General features: G+C 45.8%; 1 pseudogene; it reads right to left on the bottom strand.

The window, feature by feature from the left end:
* Positions 1 to 4,863: 4,863 nt before the first annotated feature.
* The window catches only part of LOC147084057 (uncharacterized), a 118,977-nt pseudogene continuing 106,879 nt past the window's right edge, over positions 4,864 to 16,961 (bottom strand).

Genomic DNA, 16,961 nt, shown 5'->3' with positions numbered 1-16,961 from the left:
CACCGGGGAGAACTCCCCTGCTCTTCTTCAATGTAGTGCCATGGGATCTTTTACATCCACCTGAAAGAGCAGACGGGGGCCTCGGTTTAACATCTCATCCGAAAGACGGCACCTCTGACAGCGCAGCACTCCCTCAGTACTGGAGTGTCAGCCTAGATTTTTATGCTCAAGTCTCTGGACTGGGACTTGAACCCACGACCTTCTGACTCAGAGGTGAGAGTGCTGCCCACTGAGCTAAAGTGCCTGGAGCTAAGCCAGCTGGGATACTTGACATAGGATTACATCGGATATACGGCACAGAAACAGGCCATTCGGCCCAACCAGTCCATGCCGGTGTTTATGCTCCACTCGAGCCTCCTCCCGTCTTTCCTCATCTAAATCTATCAGCATAACCCTCGATTCCCTTCTCCCTCATATGCTTGTCTAGCCTCCCCTTAAATGCATCGATACTATTCGCTTCAACCACTCCCTGTGGCAGCGAGTTCCACATTCTCACCCCTCTCTGGGTAAAGAAGTTTCTTCTCAATTCCCTATTGGATTTCTTGGTGACTATCTTATATTGATGGCCTCTAGTTATGCTCTTCCCCACAAGTGGAAACATTCTCTCTGTATCCACTCTATCCACTTTTTTCATAATTTTAAAGACCTCTATTAGGTCACCCCTCAGCCTTCTGTTTTCAAGAGAAAAGAGACCCAGCCTGTTCATCCTTTCCTGATATGTATACCCTCGCATTTCTGGTATCATCCTTGTAAATCTTCTCTGCACCCTCTCCAGTGCCTCTATATCCTTTTTATAATATGGTGACCAGAACTGTACGCAGTACTCCAAGTGTGGTCTAACCAAGGTTCGATACAGGTTTAGCATAACTTCACTACTTTTCAATTCTATCCCTCTAGAAATAAACCCTAGTGCTTGGTTTGCTTTTTTATGGCCTTGCTAACCTGTGTCGCAACTTTTAGTGATTTGTGTATTTGTACTCCGAGATCCCTTTGTTCCTCTACCCCACCTAGACTCGCACCCTCCCAGTGATAAGTGACCTCCCCATTCTTCCTCCCAAAATGTAATACCTCACATTTATCTGTTCAGCCTTGGTCACTCTGCAAAAACTCTGAAATGTTTAATAATGAAATCAGGGAGTCAAAAAGCTCAGGTGAGGCAGTTTAAAAAGACAGTCCCTGACCAGAGATTGCTGGATGCTGACACTCGGTGCTCACGAGGATAGAATGTCCCATTCCCCAGGCACGGACATCCAGCACCTCGATCACAGCAACAATTCACAAAACAATGGCAATATAACTTGGAGCAGAGATGGTTAAGTGGAGCTGTGATCAAGGTGCTCAAAATTATGAGGGGTTTTGATCGAGCAAACAAGAAGAAGCTGTTGTCACTGGGAGGAGGGTCGGTAACGAGAGGACACAGATTTCAGATCATTGGCAAAAGAATCTAGAGAGGAAATGAGGAGACTTTTTTTACCCAGCGAATTGTGATGATCTGGAATGCGCTGCCTGAATGGGAGGTGGAAGCAGATTCAATCGTAACTTTCAAAAGGGAATTGGATATATACTAAAAGCAGAAATTTGCAGGGCTGTGGGGAAAGAGCAGGGCAGTGGGACTAATTGCATCGCTCTTGCAGAGAGTCAGCACCAGCACGATGGGCCGAAAGGCATCCTACTGTGCTCTATGATTCTATAACATCAGCTTCTCTCTGCTCACTAGTACTGAGAGAGCCGGGAAAATCTTTAAATCCAGCCCAGTTATTGGGGGCTCTTAACATTAACAAGCCCCAGTTGCCTGAATTAACATGGTTCAGTCCTGGATGTGATTAAAGGCATCGGATACAGTGGAATCGACCCACCGCAGTCACAATGTGGACACGCTGGTGTGTCAGCGGGTGGGATACACCAGGGAATCCCTTTCCACACACTGAGGTTGACAAATGAGCGGGAGTCCCAGGGTTTCGGACACCAGATAATCAAGCTCACAAGAACACAAATTGTCTCTCCAGGCTTTATTAAGAGCGCTGCATAACACAGATCAGGTGATAATGCCCTCAATCTGGAGAATAGAAGTACAGTGGATTCACGCGCGATCTTAAGAACATAAGAAATAGAAGCAGGAGTAGGCCAATCGGCCCCTCGAGCCTGCTCCGCCATTCAATAAGATCATGGCTGATCTGATCCTAACCGCCAATCTACTATCACAGAACCATCTCCTGAATCTAACAGAATTAGGAGCAGGATCAGGCTACACGGCCCCTGGGCCCACTCCGCTACCCACAGGGCCATGACCGATCCGAACCTAGACTCATGTCCAAATTCCTGCCCGCTCCCCATAACCCTTTATTCCCTTTACTTCTAGGAAACTGTCTATTTCTGTTTTAAATTTATGTAATGATGTAGCTTCTACAGCTTTTTGGGGCAGCATATTCCATGGACCTACCACCCTCTGAGTGAAGTAGTTCCTCCTCATCTCAGTTTTGAAAGAGCAGCCCCTTATTCTAAGACTATGCCCCCTAGTTCTAGTTTCACCCATCATCGGGAACATCCTCCCCGCATCCACCCGATCCAACCCCTTCACAATCTTGTATGTTTCAATAAGATCGCCTCTCATCCTTCTGAACTCCAATGAGTAGAGTCCCAATCGACTCAACCTCTCCTCATATGTCCATCCCCTCATCCCCGGGATTAACCGAGTGAACCTTCTTTGTACTGACTCGCGAGCAAGTATGTCTTTTCTTAAGTATGGACACCAAAACTGTATGCAGTATTCCAGGTGCGGTCTCACCAATACCTTGTACAACTGAAGCAATACCTCCCTATTTTTATATTCTATCCCCCTAGCAATGAAAGCCAACATTCCATTGGCCTTCTTAATCACTTGCTGCACCTGCATACTAACCTTTTGAGTTTCGTGCACCAGGACCCCCAGATCCCTTTGTACTTCAGTACTTTCCAGTTTCTTGCCATTAAGATAATAACTTGCTCTACGATTTTTCCTGCCAAAGTGCATAACCTCACACTTTCCAGTATTGTATTCCATCTGCCAAATCTCTGCCCACTTACTTAGCCTGTCTATGTCCCCTTGCAGGTTTTTTATGTCCTCCTCACTCACTACTTTCCCTCCCATCTTAGTATCATCTGCAAACTTTGATATGTTACACTCAGTCCCCTCCTCCAATTCGTTAATATAGATTGTAAAGAGTTGGGGACCCAGCACTGAACCCTGTGGAACACCACTAGTTACTGATTGCCAGTCCGAGAATGAACCATTTATCCCAACTCTCTGCCTTCTGTTAGATAGCCAATCCTCTATCCATGCCAGAATATTACCCCCAATCCCATGATTTTTTATCTTAAGCAATAATCTTTTGTGTGGCACCTTGTCAAATGCCTTTTTGGAAGTCTAAATACACTACGTCCACTGGTTCCCCTTTATCCACCCTATATGTTACTTCCTCAAAGAACTCCAGCAAATTTGTCAAACATGACTTCCCCTTCATAAAACCATGCTGACTTTGTCCTATTAAATTATGATTATCCAAATGTCCTGTTACTGTCTCCTTAATAATGGACTCCAATATTTTACCTACCACAGATGTTAGGCTATAGTTTCCAGCCTTCCGTCTACTGCCCTTTTTAAATAAGGGCGTTACATTAGCAGTTTTCCAGTCTGCTGGGACCTTTGCGGAGTCCAGGGAGTTTTGGAAAATTATTACCAATGCATCCACAATCCCTACCGCCACTTCCCTTAAGACCCTAGGATGTAAGCCATCAGGTCCAGGTGATTTATCCGCCTTGAGTCCCATTATTTTACCGAGTACCACTTCCTTAGTGATTTTGATCGTGTTTAGCTCCTCCCCCCCTATAGCCCCCTGTTTGTCCAGTGTTGGGATATTCTTAGTGTCTTCTACTGTAAAGACTGATACAAAATATTCATTCAGTGTTTTTGCCATCTCCATATTTCCCACCATTAATTCCCCGGTCTCATCCTCTAAGGGGCCAACATTTACTTTAGCCACCCTTTTTCTTTTTATATAACTATAAAAACTCTTACTATCTGTTTTTATATTTTTTGCTAATTTACTTTCATAATCTATCTTCCCTTTCTTAATCAATGTTTGTTATTTTTTGCTGTCTTTTAAAGTTTTCTCAATCCTCGATCCTCCCACTAGATTTGGCTACCTTATATGCCCTTGTTTATAGTCGAATGCTATCCTTAATTTCCTTACTTATCCATGGATGGCTGTCTTTTCTTTTACACCCTTTTCTTCTCAGTGGAATATATATTTTTTGGAAGTTGTAAAATAACTCCTTAAATGTACACCACTGATCATGTATCGTCTTACCCTTTAATCTATTTTCCCAATCCACTCTATTCAATTCCGCTCTCATACCTTCATAGTCTCCTTTATTCAAGCTTAGCACGCTTGTTTGAGAGCCAACCTTCTCACCCTCTAATTGAATATGGAATTCAACCATGTTATGGTCACTCATTCCAAGGGGATCCTTTACTAGGACATTTTCTAGGTCCTTTACTAGGACCTTCTCGAGTCTGTTCCAACTGACAATGGCTTAAGTGGCCTGTTCTTATACACAAGCTTGGTTACCGCTCAGGAAATGAGATTGTTTGGACCCGTCTGTTGACTGCCTCCTGAACTCCTGCTAATTCAGGGAATTTAGTCCATCTGTGACCAGACTATAACCACAAGACCGTCGGGTTATCACAACTATACGGTCCGTGAGGTTATTATTAGATTCAAACCCAGACGTTGTGCCTTCACTTGTCTGGCACTTCATCCCATAACACGGGTACAGGGGCTCAGTAATGTTTCATCCATCAGAAAAAGACAAAGTACAACAACATACTGGTCAGCTTAACAGAATCTCATCATATTTAAGGGGCCATCAATATAAAATAGTCTCTGACAGATCAAGTAGGGAATTCAGGAGAAATGTCTTTACCTAGAGAGTGGTGAGAATGGGGAACTCGCTACCACAGGGAGTAGTTGAGGTGAACAGCACAGATGGATTTATGGGGAAGCCCCACAAGGGAGAAAGGAATGGGAGGATGTGTTGATCGGGTTAATTGAAGTAGGGTGGGTGTGGGGCATAAACACTGGCATGGACCAGTTGGGCCGAATGGCCTGTTTCTGTGCTGTACATTCTATGTAACACCATCAACAGTCAAACAAAGGGAATCATCAGCACAAAAATCTTAAAGATTAAACAGCAGTCCAAGAATTTCTAAAACATTCATCCATTCCATGTTCATGTCGCCCCAGCTACAGAACAGTGTGAACTCGTTGGTGTCTCAGCAGGTGGGATGACTGAGTGAATCCCTTCCCACACACAGAGCAGGTGAAAGGCCTTTCATTAGTGTGAACTCGCTGGTGTGTCAGCAGGTGGGATGAATGAGTGAATCCCTTCCCACACACAGAGCAGGTGAAAGGCCTCTCCCCAGTGTGAACTCGCTGGTGTGTCAGCAGGTGGGATGACTGAGTGAATCCCTTCCCACACACAGAGCAGGTGAAAGGCCTTTCATTAGTGTGAACTCGCTGGTGTGTCAGCAGGTGGGATGACTGAGTGAATCCCTTCCCACACACAGAGCAGGTGAAAGGCCTCTCCCCAGTGTGAACTCGCTGGTGTGTCAGCAGGTGGGATGACTGAGTGAATCCCTTCCCACACACAGAGCAGGTGAAAGGCCTCTCCCCAGTGTGAACTCGCTGGTGTGTCAGCAGGTGGGATAACTGAGTGAATCCCTTCCCACACACAGAGCAGGTGAACGACCTCTCCCCAGTGTGAACTCGCTGGTGTGTCAGCAGGTGGGATGACTGAGTGAATCCCTTCCCACACACAGAGCAGGTGAAAGGCCTTTCATTAGTGTGACCTCGCTGGTGTCTCAGCAGGTGGGATGACTGAGTGAATCCCTTCCCACACACAGAGCAGGTGAACGGCCTCTCCCCAGTGTGAACTCGCTGGTGTGGCAGCAGGTGGGATGACTGAGTGAATCCCTTCCCACACACAGAGCAGGTGAAAGGCCGCTCCCCGGTGTGAACTTGTTGGTGTTCTAGCAGTGTTGAGGACCGAGTGAATCCCTGCCCACACACGGAGCAGGTGAACAGTCACTCCCCAGTGTGAACTCGCTGGTGTGCCGTCAAATGTCCAGAGCGTTTAAAGCTCTTCCCACAGTCAGAACATTTAAATAGTCTCTCATCAGTGTGAGCTCGCTGGTGTTCTTTCAGATCCCCAGAGCTTTTAAAGCTCTTCCCACAGTCAGAACACTTAAATGGTCTCTCATCAGTGTGAACTTGCTGGTGTCTCAGCAGATTGAATGACCGAGTGAATCCCATCCCACACACGCAGCAGGTGAATGGCCTCTTTCCTGCTCTCTCCAGCTGGTGTCCCTTCAGCTTCTGGGAGATTTTAAAGCTTTTCCCACAGTCAGAATGTTTCACCAGCCTCTCCCCAGTGTGAACTCGTTGGTGTGCCAGCAGATTCGAGGACCGAGTGAATTCCTTCCCACACACTGAGCAGGTGAACATAATCTCTCCTGCTCTCTCCAGCTGGTGCCTGTTCAGGTCCTGGGACCCTTTAAATCTCTTCCCACACTCAGAACATTTAAAAGGTCTTTCATTAGTGTGAACACGCTGGTGTGCCAGCAGATTGGAGGAGCGACTGAATCAGGTCCTGATGAATCGAGTGACTGTCTGATCTTGACGTGATGTTCGGTCTGAGCTTCCTGTCTGTAAATGCTCCACTTCTAAAACCCTGTAAAAGAAGTGTAGAAAGGGGTAAGAGGGAGAATGTTACCTCATGTCCCCCTTTCCCAGCCCAGGGGCAGTGAAGTTGATTTTCAGGCCCCAGCTGCTGCACAGGTTACATACGAACATACGAATTAGGAGCAGGAGTCGGCCACTCGGCCCCTCGAGCCTGCTCCGCCATTCAATAAGATCATGGCTGACCTGATTACTCCACATTCCCACCTACCCCCGATAACCTTTCACCCCCTTGCTTATCAAGAATCTATCTACCTCTGCCTTAAAAATATTCAAAGACTCTGCTTCCACCGCTCTCTGAGGAAGAGAGTTCCAAAGTCTCACGACCCTGTGTGAGAAAAGATTTCTCCTCATCTCTGTCTTAAATGGGCGACCCCTTATTTTTAAACCGTGACCCCTAGTTCTAGATTCTCCCACAAGAGGAAACATCCTCTCCACATCCACCCTGTCCAGACCCCTCAGGATCTTATATGTTTCAATCAAGTCACCTCTTACTCTTCTAAACTCCAGCGGATACAAGCCTAGCCTGTCCAACCTTTCCTCACAAGACAACCTGCCCATTCCAGGTATTAGTCTAGTAAACCTTCTCTGAACTGCTTCCAATGCATTTACATCCTTCCTTAAATAAGGAGACCAATACTGTACACAGTGCTCCAGATGTGGTCTCACCAATGCCCTGTATAACTGAAGCATAACCTCCCTACCTTTGTATTCAGTTTCCCTCGCAATAAACAATAACATTCTTAGCTTTCCTGATTACTTGTTGTACCTGAATACTAACCTTTTGTGATTCATGCATTAGGACACCCAGATCCCTCTGCATCTCAGAGCTCTGCAATCTCTCACCATTTAGATAATATGCTTTTTTATACTTCCTGCCAAAATGGACAACTTCACATTTTCCCACATTATACTCCATTTGCCAGATCTTTGCCCACTCACTTAACTTATCTATATCACTTTGTAGCCTCCTTATGTCCTCTTCACAATTTACTTTCCTACCTATCTTTGCGTCATCAGCAAATTTAGCAACCATGCCTTCGGTCCCTTCATCCAAGTCATTTATATAAATTGTAAAAAGTTGAGGTCCCAGCACTGATCCCTGTGGCACACCACTCGTTACATCTTGCCAACCAGAAAATGACCCATTTATGCCGACTCTCTGTTTCCTATTAGCTAGCCAATCTTCTAGCCATGCCAACATGTTACCCCGTACAACATGAGCTTTTATTTTCCGCAATAGTCTTTGATGTGGCACCTTAGCAAATGCCTTCTGGAAATCTAAGTACAGTACATCCACCAGTTCCCCTTTATCCACAGCACATGTTACTTCCTCAAAGAACTCCAATAAATTGGTTAAACATGATTTCCCTTTCACAAAACCATGTTGACTCTGCCTGATTACCTTGAACTTTTCCAAGTGCCCTGCTATAACGTCTTTAATAATAGCTTCTAACATCTTCCCTATGACAGATGTTAAGCTAACTGGCCTGTAGTTTCCTGCTTTCTGTCTCCCTCCCTTTGAGTAAAGGAGTTACATTCGCTATTTTCCAATCTAATGGAACCTTCCCCAAATCTAGGGAATTTTGGAAAATTTAAACCAACGCATCAACTATCTCACTCGCCACTTCTTTTAAGACCCTAGGATGAAGTCCATCAGGACCCGGGGACTTGTCAGCCCACAGCTCCAACAATTTGCTCAGTACCACTTCCCTGGTGATTGTAATTTTCTTCAGTTCCTCCCTCCCTTCCATTTCCTGATTTACAGCTATTTCTGGGATGTTACTTGAATCCTCTATAGTGAAGACCGATGCAAAATACCTGTTCAATTCAACTGCCATCTCCTTATTTTCCATTATTAATTCCCCAGACTCACTTTCTATAGGACCAATGCTCACTTTGTTAACTCTTTTCTTTTTTAAATATCTATAGAAACTCTTACTATCTGTGTTTATATTTCTAGCTAGCTTTCTCTGGTACTCTCATTTTTCTCTCCTTATTAATCTTTTAGTCATTCTTTGCTGTTTTTTATATTCTGTCCAATCTTCTGACCTCCCAGCCATCTTTGCACAATTATATGCTTTTTCTTTAAGTTTGATACCATCATTAACTTTTTTAGTTAACCACGGATGGTGGGTCCTCCCCTTGGAAATTTTCTTTCTCGTTGGAATGTATCTATTCTGTGTATTCTGAAATATCCCCTTAAATGTCTGCCACTGCAACTCGATTGACCGCTCCCTTAACCTAATTTGCCAGTTCACTTTAGCTAGCTCTGCTTTCATGCCCTCATAATTGCCCTTATTTAAGTTTAAAATACTAGTCTTGGACCCACTCTTCTCTCCCTCAAACTGAATGTAAAATTCAATCATATTATGATCGCTGCTACCTAGGGGTGCCTTCACTATGAGGTCATTAATTAATCCTATCTCACTGCACAATACCAGGTCTAGTATAGCCTGCTCTCTGGTTGGTTCCAGAACGTGCTGTTCTAAGAAACATTCTATGAACTCCTCATCTAGGTTACCTTTGCCCATCTGATTTTTCCAGTCTATATGTAGATTAAAATCCCCCATGATTATTGCCATACCTTTCTGACAAGCTCCCATTATTTCTTCCTTTATACTCCATCCTACCGTGTGGTTACTGTCAGGGGGCCTGTACACCACTCCCACAAGTGACTTCTTGCCTTTATCATTTCTCATCTTAACACGTTGGTGCAGCAAGCAATTAGGAAAGCAAATGGTACGTTAGTCTTTATTACAAAAGGATTGTAGGGACTTAAGGCGGATAAATCCCCCAGACCTGATGGCCTACATCCTAGGGTCTTGAGAGAAGTGGCGGTAGGGATTGTGGATGCATTGGTGATTATTTTCCAGAAATCCCTGGACTCAGGAAAGGTCCCGGCAGATTGGAAAACTGCTAATGTAACACCCTTATTTAAGAAGGGAAGTAGACAAAAAGCTGGAAACTATAGACCAGTTCGCCTAACATCTGTGGTTGGCAAAATGTTGGAGTCCATTATTAAGGAAACAGTAACAGAGCATTTGGATAAACATAATTTAATAGGACAGAGTCAGCATGGTTTTATGAAGGGGAAGTCATGTTTGACAAATTTGCTCGAATTCTTTGAGGATGTAACATACAGGGTGGATAAAGGGGAACCAGTGGATGTGTTGTATTTGGACTTCCAAAAGGCATTTGACAAGGTTCCACACAAAAGATTACTGATCAAGATAAGAAATCATGGGATTGGGGGTAATATACTGGCATGGGTGGAAGATTGGCTATCTAACAGAAAACAAAGAGTTGGGATAAATGGTTCATTCTCGGGCTGGCAATCAGTAACTAGTGGTGTTCCGCAGGGGTCAGTGCTGGGACCCCAACTCTTTACAATCTATATTAACGATTTGGAGGAAGGGACCAAGTGCAACATATCCAAGTTTGCTGACGATACAAAGATGGGAGGGAAAGCAATGAGTGAGGATGACATAAAAAACCTGCAAAAGGACATAGACAGGCTAAGTGAGTGGGCAGAGATTTGGCAGATGGAATATAATGTTGGAAAGTGTGAGGTTATGCACTTTGGCAGAAAAAATCAAAGAGCAAGTTATTATCTAAATGGAGAGAAACTGCAAAGTGCTACAGTACAAAGGGATCTGGGGGTCCTGGTGTATGAAACACAGAAGGTTAGTATGCAGGTGCAGCAGGTGATCAGGAAGGCCAATGGAATCTTGGCTTTTATTGCAAGGGGGATGGAGTATAAAAACAGGGAGGTCTTGCTGCAGTTATACAGGGTATTGGTGAGGCCACACCTGGAATACTGCGTGCAGTTTTGGTTTCCATATTTAAGAAAAGATGTATTTGCTCTCGAGGCGGTTCAGAGAAGGTTCACTCGGTTGATTCCGGAGATGAGGGGGTTGACGTATGAGGAAAGGTTGAGTAGGTTGGGCCTCTACTCATTGGAGTTCAGAAGAATGAGAGGCGATCTTATTGAATCATATAAGATTGTGAGGGGGCTTGATCGGGTGGATGCGGTGAGGATGTTTCCACTGATGGGTGAGACTAGAACTAGGGGGCATAATCTAAGAATAAGGGGCTGCGCTTTCAAAACTGAGATGAGGAGAAACTTCTTCACTCAGAGGGTAGTAAATCTATGGAATTTGCTACCCCAGAAAGCTGTGGAAGCTGCAACATTAAATACATTTAAAATGGAGGTAGACAGTTTCCTAGCAGATAAGGGAATTAGGGGTTACGGGGAGAGGGCAGGGAAGTGGACGTGAGTCTAGATTCGGATCAGCCATGATCCTATTGAATGGCGGAGCAGGCCCGAGGGGCCGTATGGCCTACTCCTGCTCCTACTTCTTATGTTCTTATGATTGGCGTATAAGAGTAAAGAAGTCTTACTGCAAATATACAGAGCCTTGGTGAGACCACACCTAATAATAATAATAATCATAATCAACTTTATTGTCATTGTTAATGCACAAGTGCAGTACAACGAAATGTAGGCTTGCGGCTCCCGAGAGTGTACATTTAGATTAAGACATTTAAACATTCAACATACATTTGGCTTGTAATACATTAACATAAACATAACCATAATAAAGTGCATTGGCAGATGTGCAGGCTTTAGAGTTTATTTGTGGAGTTCAGTAGGATGACAGCCCTGGGAAAGAAGCTGTTCCTAAATCTGGTGATACGGGTGCGAATGCATCTGTAGCGTCTCCCAGATGGCAGGAGGGCGAACAGACTGTGGCTGGGGTGGGTAGGGTCTTTGATGATGGTCTGTGACCTCCGTAAACAGCGTTTCTGGTATATGTGCTCTATGGTCGGTAGCCGGGTGCCGGTAATGCGTTGGGCAGTTTTGACTACCCGCTGCAGGGCTTTCCGGTCATAGTAGCGACAGCTGCCATACCATACTGTGATACAGTTCGTCAGGATGCTCTCAATTGTGCAGCGGTAAAAGTTAGAGAGGATCAGGGGTGACAGGTTACATCCCTTCAGCCTCCTTAGGAAATATAGGCGCTGCTGGGCCTTCTTCACCAGAGAGGAGGTATTGGGGGACCAGGAGAGGTCTTCCGTGATGTGGACTCCAAGGAACTTAAAGCTGGCCACCCTTTCCACCACAGCCCCATGAATGTGGATGGGGGTGTGACTTCCGCCTTTAGACTTCCTGAAGTCCACAATGATTTCTTTGGTTTTCCTGATGTTAAGGGCCAGGTTGTTATCGGCGCACCACTTCACGAGATGCTGGACCTCCTCCCTGTAGGCTGACTCATCATTGTTGGTGATCTGGCCTACTACCGTGGTATCATCCACAAACTTGATGATGGTGTTGGAACCATGAACAGCCACACAGTCGTGGGTGAAGAGGGAGTAGAGGAGGGGGCTCAGCACACACCCTTGTGGGGTATTGTGTACAGTTTTGGTCTCCTTACCTAAGGAAGGATATACTTGCCTTAGAGGGAGTGCAACAAAGGTTCACCAGACTGATTCCTGGGATGGGGGGATTGTCCTGTGAGGAGAGATTGAGGAGACTGGGCCTATATTCCCATGAATTTTGAAGAATGAGAGGTGATCTCATTGAAACATCTACAATTCTTACAGGGTTTGACAGGGTAGATGCTGGGAGACTGTTTCCCCTGGCTGGGGAGTCGAGAACCAGGGGTCACAGTCTCAGAATAAGGAGTCAGCCATTTAGGACTGAGATGAGGAGAAATTTCTTCACTCAGAGGGTGGTGAATCTTTGGAATTCTCTGCCCCAGAGGGCTGTGGAGGCTCAGTCATTGAGTATAATCAAGGCTGAGATCGATAGATTTTGGGACTCATGGGGAATCAAGGGATATGGGGATCGGTTGGGAAGGTAGAGATGAGGTAGAAGATCAGCCATGATCTTATTGAATGGCGGAGCAGGCTCGAAGGGCCGAATGGCCTGCTCCTGCTCCTATTTCTTATGTTCTTAAGAAAGCTGTTTGCTATAGCCTGCTGCACCACGACAAATACACAGAGGATTTCAGTTACGTGGAGAGACTGGAGAAGCTGGGATTGTTCTCCTTGGAGCAGAGAAGGTGCAGCGGAGATTTAATAGAGGTGTTCAAAACAGGAAGGGTTTTGATAGAGTAAATAGGAGCATGGGAACAGGAGGAGGCCATTCAGCCCCTCCAGCCTGTTCCGCCATTCAATGAGATCATGGCCGATCTGTGTCTTAACTCCACCCACCTGCCTTGGCTCCATATCCCTTTGCTCCCTTGTCCAGCAAGAATCTATGGCTCTGGGATTTAAAATGATTAATTGAGCTGGCATCGACTGCTTCCTGTGGGAGAGGGTTCCACACTTCTACCACCCTTTGTGTGAAGAAGTGTTTCCCAACTTCTCTCCTGAATGGCCTGGCTCTGATTTTAAGGTGATGTCCCCTTGTCCTCGACTCCCCCACCGGCGGAAAAAGTTTCTCTCTATCTACTCTACCAATTCCTTTCAAAATCCTAAAATCCTCAATCACTCCCTAACCTTCTAGATTCCAGGGAACACAAGCCTAGTTTATGTAATCTCTCCCTCATAATCTAACCCTTGGAGCCCGGGTAACATTCTGGTGAATCTGTGCTGCACTCCTTCCAAGGTCAGTATATCCTTTCTGAGGTGCGGTGCCCAGAACTGTACACAGTGCTCCAGGGAGTTGCTGGGAGTTAATGTGCGTAGGTCCCTGAAGGTGGCGGGACATATTGAGAGAGTGGTTAACAAAGCATATGGGATCTTGGGCTTCATAAATAGAGGTATTGAGTACAAAAGTAGAGAAGTTATGCTGAACCTTTATAAAGCGCTGGTTAGGCCACAACTGGAGTATTGCGTCCAGTTCTGGTCACCACACTTTAGGAAGGATGTGAAGGCCCTTGAGAGGGTGCAGAGGAGATTTACCAGAATGGTTCCGGGGGTGGAGGATCTTAGCTACAAGGACAGGTTGGGGAAGCTGGATTTGTTTTCATTAGAGCAAAGGAGGTTGAGGGGTGATTTGATAAGAGGTGTACAAGATTATGACGGGTTTGGATAGGCTAGACGGGGAAAGGCTGTGCCCACTAGTTGATGGTACAAGGACTAGGGGACACAGATTTAAGGTTTTGGGCAAGAGATACAGGGGGGATGTGAGGAAAAACTTTTTTACACAGCGAGTGGTGATGACCTGGAATTCGCTGCCGACGGAAGTGGTGGAAGCGGAGACACTCAATGTTTTCAAGGGGAGACTGGATAGGCACTTGGGGGAAATAAACTTACAGGGCTACGGGGATAGAGCGGGGGAATGGGACTGACTGGATTGCTCTACAGAGAGTCGGCACGGACTCGATGGGCCGAATGGCCTCCTGTTGTACCGTTATGACTCTCTGGGGTCTAACCAGGGCTTTGTATAGCTGTAGCTTATAAGGAGAAACTGTTTCCAGTGGCAGGAGGGTCGGTAACCAGAGGACACAGATATAAGGTCATTGACAAAAGAACCAGAGGCGAGGTGAGGAGAATTTTATTGACGCAGCGGCTGCAGGGCATTCTGGAGGGGGAGGGTGAACAGCCAGAGGTCGTGGTCCACATTGGTACCAACGACATGGGTAAAAAGAGGGATGAGGTCCTGCAGCAAGAATTTAGGGAGCTAGGTGGAAGATTAAAGAGCAGGACCTCAAAGGTTGTAATCTCTGGATTACTCCCGTTGCCACGTGCTAGTGAGTATAGGAATAGGAAGATAGAACAGATGAATGCGTGGCTAAAGGGATGGTGCAGGAGGGAGGGCTTTAGTTTCCTGGATCACTGGGTCTGCTTCTGGGAAAGGTGGGACTTGTACAAGTCGGACGGTTTACACCTGAACCAGAGGGGGGCCAATATCCTTGCGGGGAGGTTTGCTAGCACTGCTGGGGGGGGTTTAAACTAACTTGGCAGGGGGATGGGATACAGAGTGGGCGCGCAACAATCACCAGGCAGGAGTGTTCCCTCCCAGTCGGGGAACACTTCAGCAGTCAAGGACATTCAGCCTCCGATCTTCGGGTAAGCATTCTCCAAGGCGGCCTTCGAGACACACGACAACGCAAAATCGTCGAGCAGAAACTGATAGCCAAGTTCCGCACCCATGAGGACGGCCTTAACCGAGATCTTGGGTTCATGTCACGCTACATGTAACCCCACCTGATGCAGGGTCATCCAGACTCGAGTCGACATTGGCTTGTTCTCTCTACACAGATGCGGCTGGACCTGCTGTGATTTCCAGCCAAAAAAAATGTTTTTTGTCTTTTTTTGTTTTTCATACAGACCCCAGCATCTGCAATATTTGACCCCTTGTGACCCCACCTCATTGTTCTTTGATGTAATGTTTTCCTGACTGACCTGTTTGGACACCATTCACACCTTTGACTGCTGTGATTATCTCTCTGCCGAGGTGTGATAAATGGCAGTTGGAAAGGTTACCTGTAAACATCTGACATGATTCTCTGACTATATAAGCTGTGTCTTTATGCATTTCTCCACTTCACCTGAAGAAGGAGCAGCGCTCCGAAAGCTTGTGATTTCAAATAAAGCTGTTGGACTATAACCTGGTGTTGTGTGATTTCTTACATTTGCCCAAACAGTCAGGGAGAGATAGAGGAACAGATATGTAGGCAAATCTCAGAGAAGTGCGAAAATAATAGGGTAATAATAGTGGGGGATTTCAACTTCCCCAAATTAATTGGGATAGTCAGAGTGTGAAAGGCTTAGAGGGTGCAGAATTCTTAAAGTGCATCCAGGAGAGCTTTTTGAGCCAGCATGTAGAAAGTCCTACAAGAGAGGGGGCGGTACTGGACCTAATTCTAGGGAATGTAGCCGGGCAAGTGGTGGAAGTGTCAGTAGGAGAGCATTTTGGCGACAGTGACCATAATTCGGTGAGATTTAAGGTGGTCATGGAAAAAGACAAAGACGGCCCGGAAATAAGGGTTCTAAATTGGGGGAAGGCCGATTTTAATATGATAAGGCAGGATCTGGCCAAAGTGGACTGGGAGCAGCTACTTATAGGAAAATCCACATCAAAGCAGTGGGAGACTTTCAGAAGGGAAATAGAGAGAGTACAACGCCAACATGTTCCTGTAAAGGTCAAGGGTGGGACCAACAAGCAAAGGGAACCTTGGATGACAAGGGATATATAAAAATGCATTTGGAAAAAAAGGGGGGCTTTTGGCAGTTACAAAAGACTAAAGACGGAGGAAGCCCTAGAGGAGTACAAAAAGTGCAGGGGCATACTGAAAAAAGAAATTAGGAGAGCGAGGAGGGGCCATGAAATAACACTGGCGAGCAAAATAAAGGAAAATCCTAAGATGTTTTATAAGTATATTAAGGGCAAGAGGATAACCAGGGAAAGGGTAGGGCCCATTAGGGACCAAAGTGGCAATCTGTGTGTAGAGCCAGATGATGTAGGCGGGGTTTTAAATGAATTTTTTGCATCTGTGTTCACTATGGAGAAAGACGATGCAGACATAGAAATCGGGCAAGGGGACTGTGACATACTTGAACATATCAGCATCGAGAGGGAGGAGGTACTAGCGGTTTTAGCAGGCCAAAAAGTGGATAAATCCCCAGGCCCGGACGAGATGTATCCCAGGCTGTTGTGTGAGGCAAAGGAGGAGATTGCAGGGGCTCTGACACAAATTTTCAGAACCTCTCTGGCCACAGGGGATGTACCAGAGGACTGGAGAACAGCTAACGTAGTACCATTATTCAAGAAGGGTAACAGGGATAAACCAGGGAATTACAGGCCAGTGAGCCTAACATCTGTGGTAGGGAAATTATTGGAAAAAATTCTGAGGGACAAAATTAGTCTCCACTTGGAGAGGCAAGGATTAATCGGGGATAGTCAGCATGGCTTTGTCAAGGGTAAATCATGCCTGACCAATCTGATTGAATTTTGAGAGGGGGTGACTAGGTGTGTGGATGAGGGAAATGCTGTGGATGTGGTTTACATGGACTTCAGTAAAGCTTTTGACAAAGTCCCGCATAGGAGACTGGTCAAGAAGGTAAGAGCCCATGGGATCCAGGGTGCCTTGGATCCTAAACTGGCTGAGTGGCAGGAGGCAGAGGGTGATGGTCGAAGGATGCTTTTGTGACTGGAAGCCTGTGTCCAGTGGGGTACCTCAGGGATCGGTGCTGGGTCCCTTGCTGTTTGTGATCTACATAAATGATTTG

This window comes from Somniosus microcephalus, unplaced genomic scaffold (genome assembly GCF_052327205.1).
Source record: "Somniosus microcephalus isolate GS21.2 unplaced genomic scaffold, FLI_Smic_1.0 scaffold4, whole genome shotgun sequence".
Lineage (NCBI taxonomy): Eukaryota > Metazoa > Chordata > Chondrichthyes > Squaliformes > Somniosidae > Somniosus > Somniosus microcephalus.
This window is presented reverse-complemented; position numbering and strand designations above follow the sequence as displayed.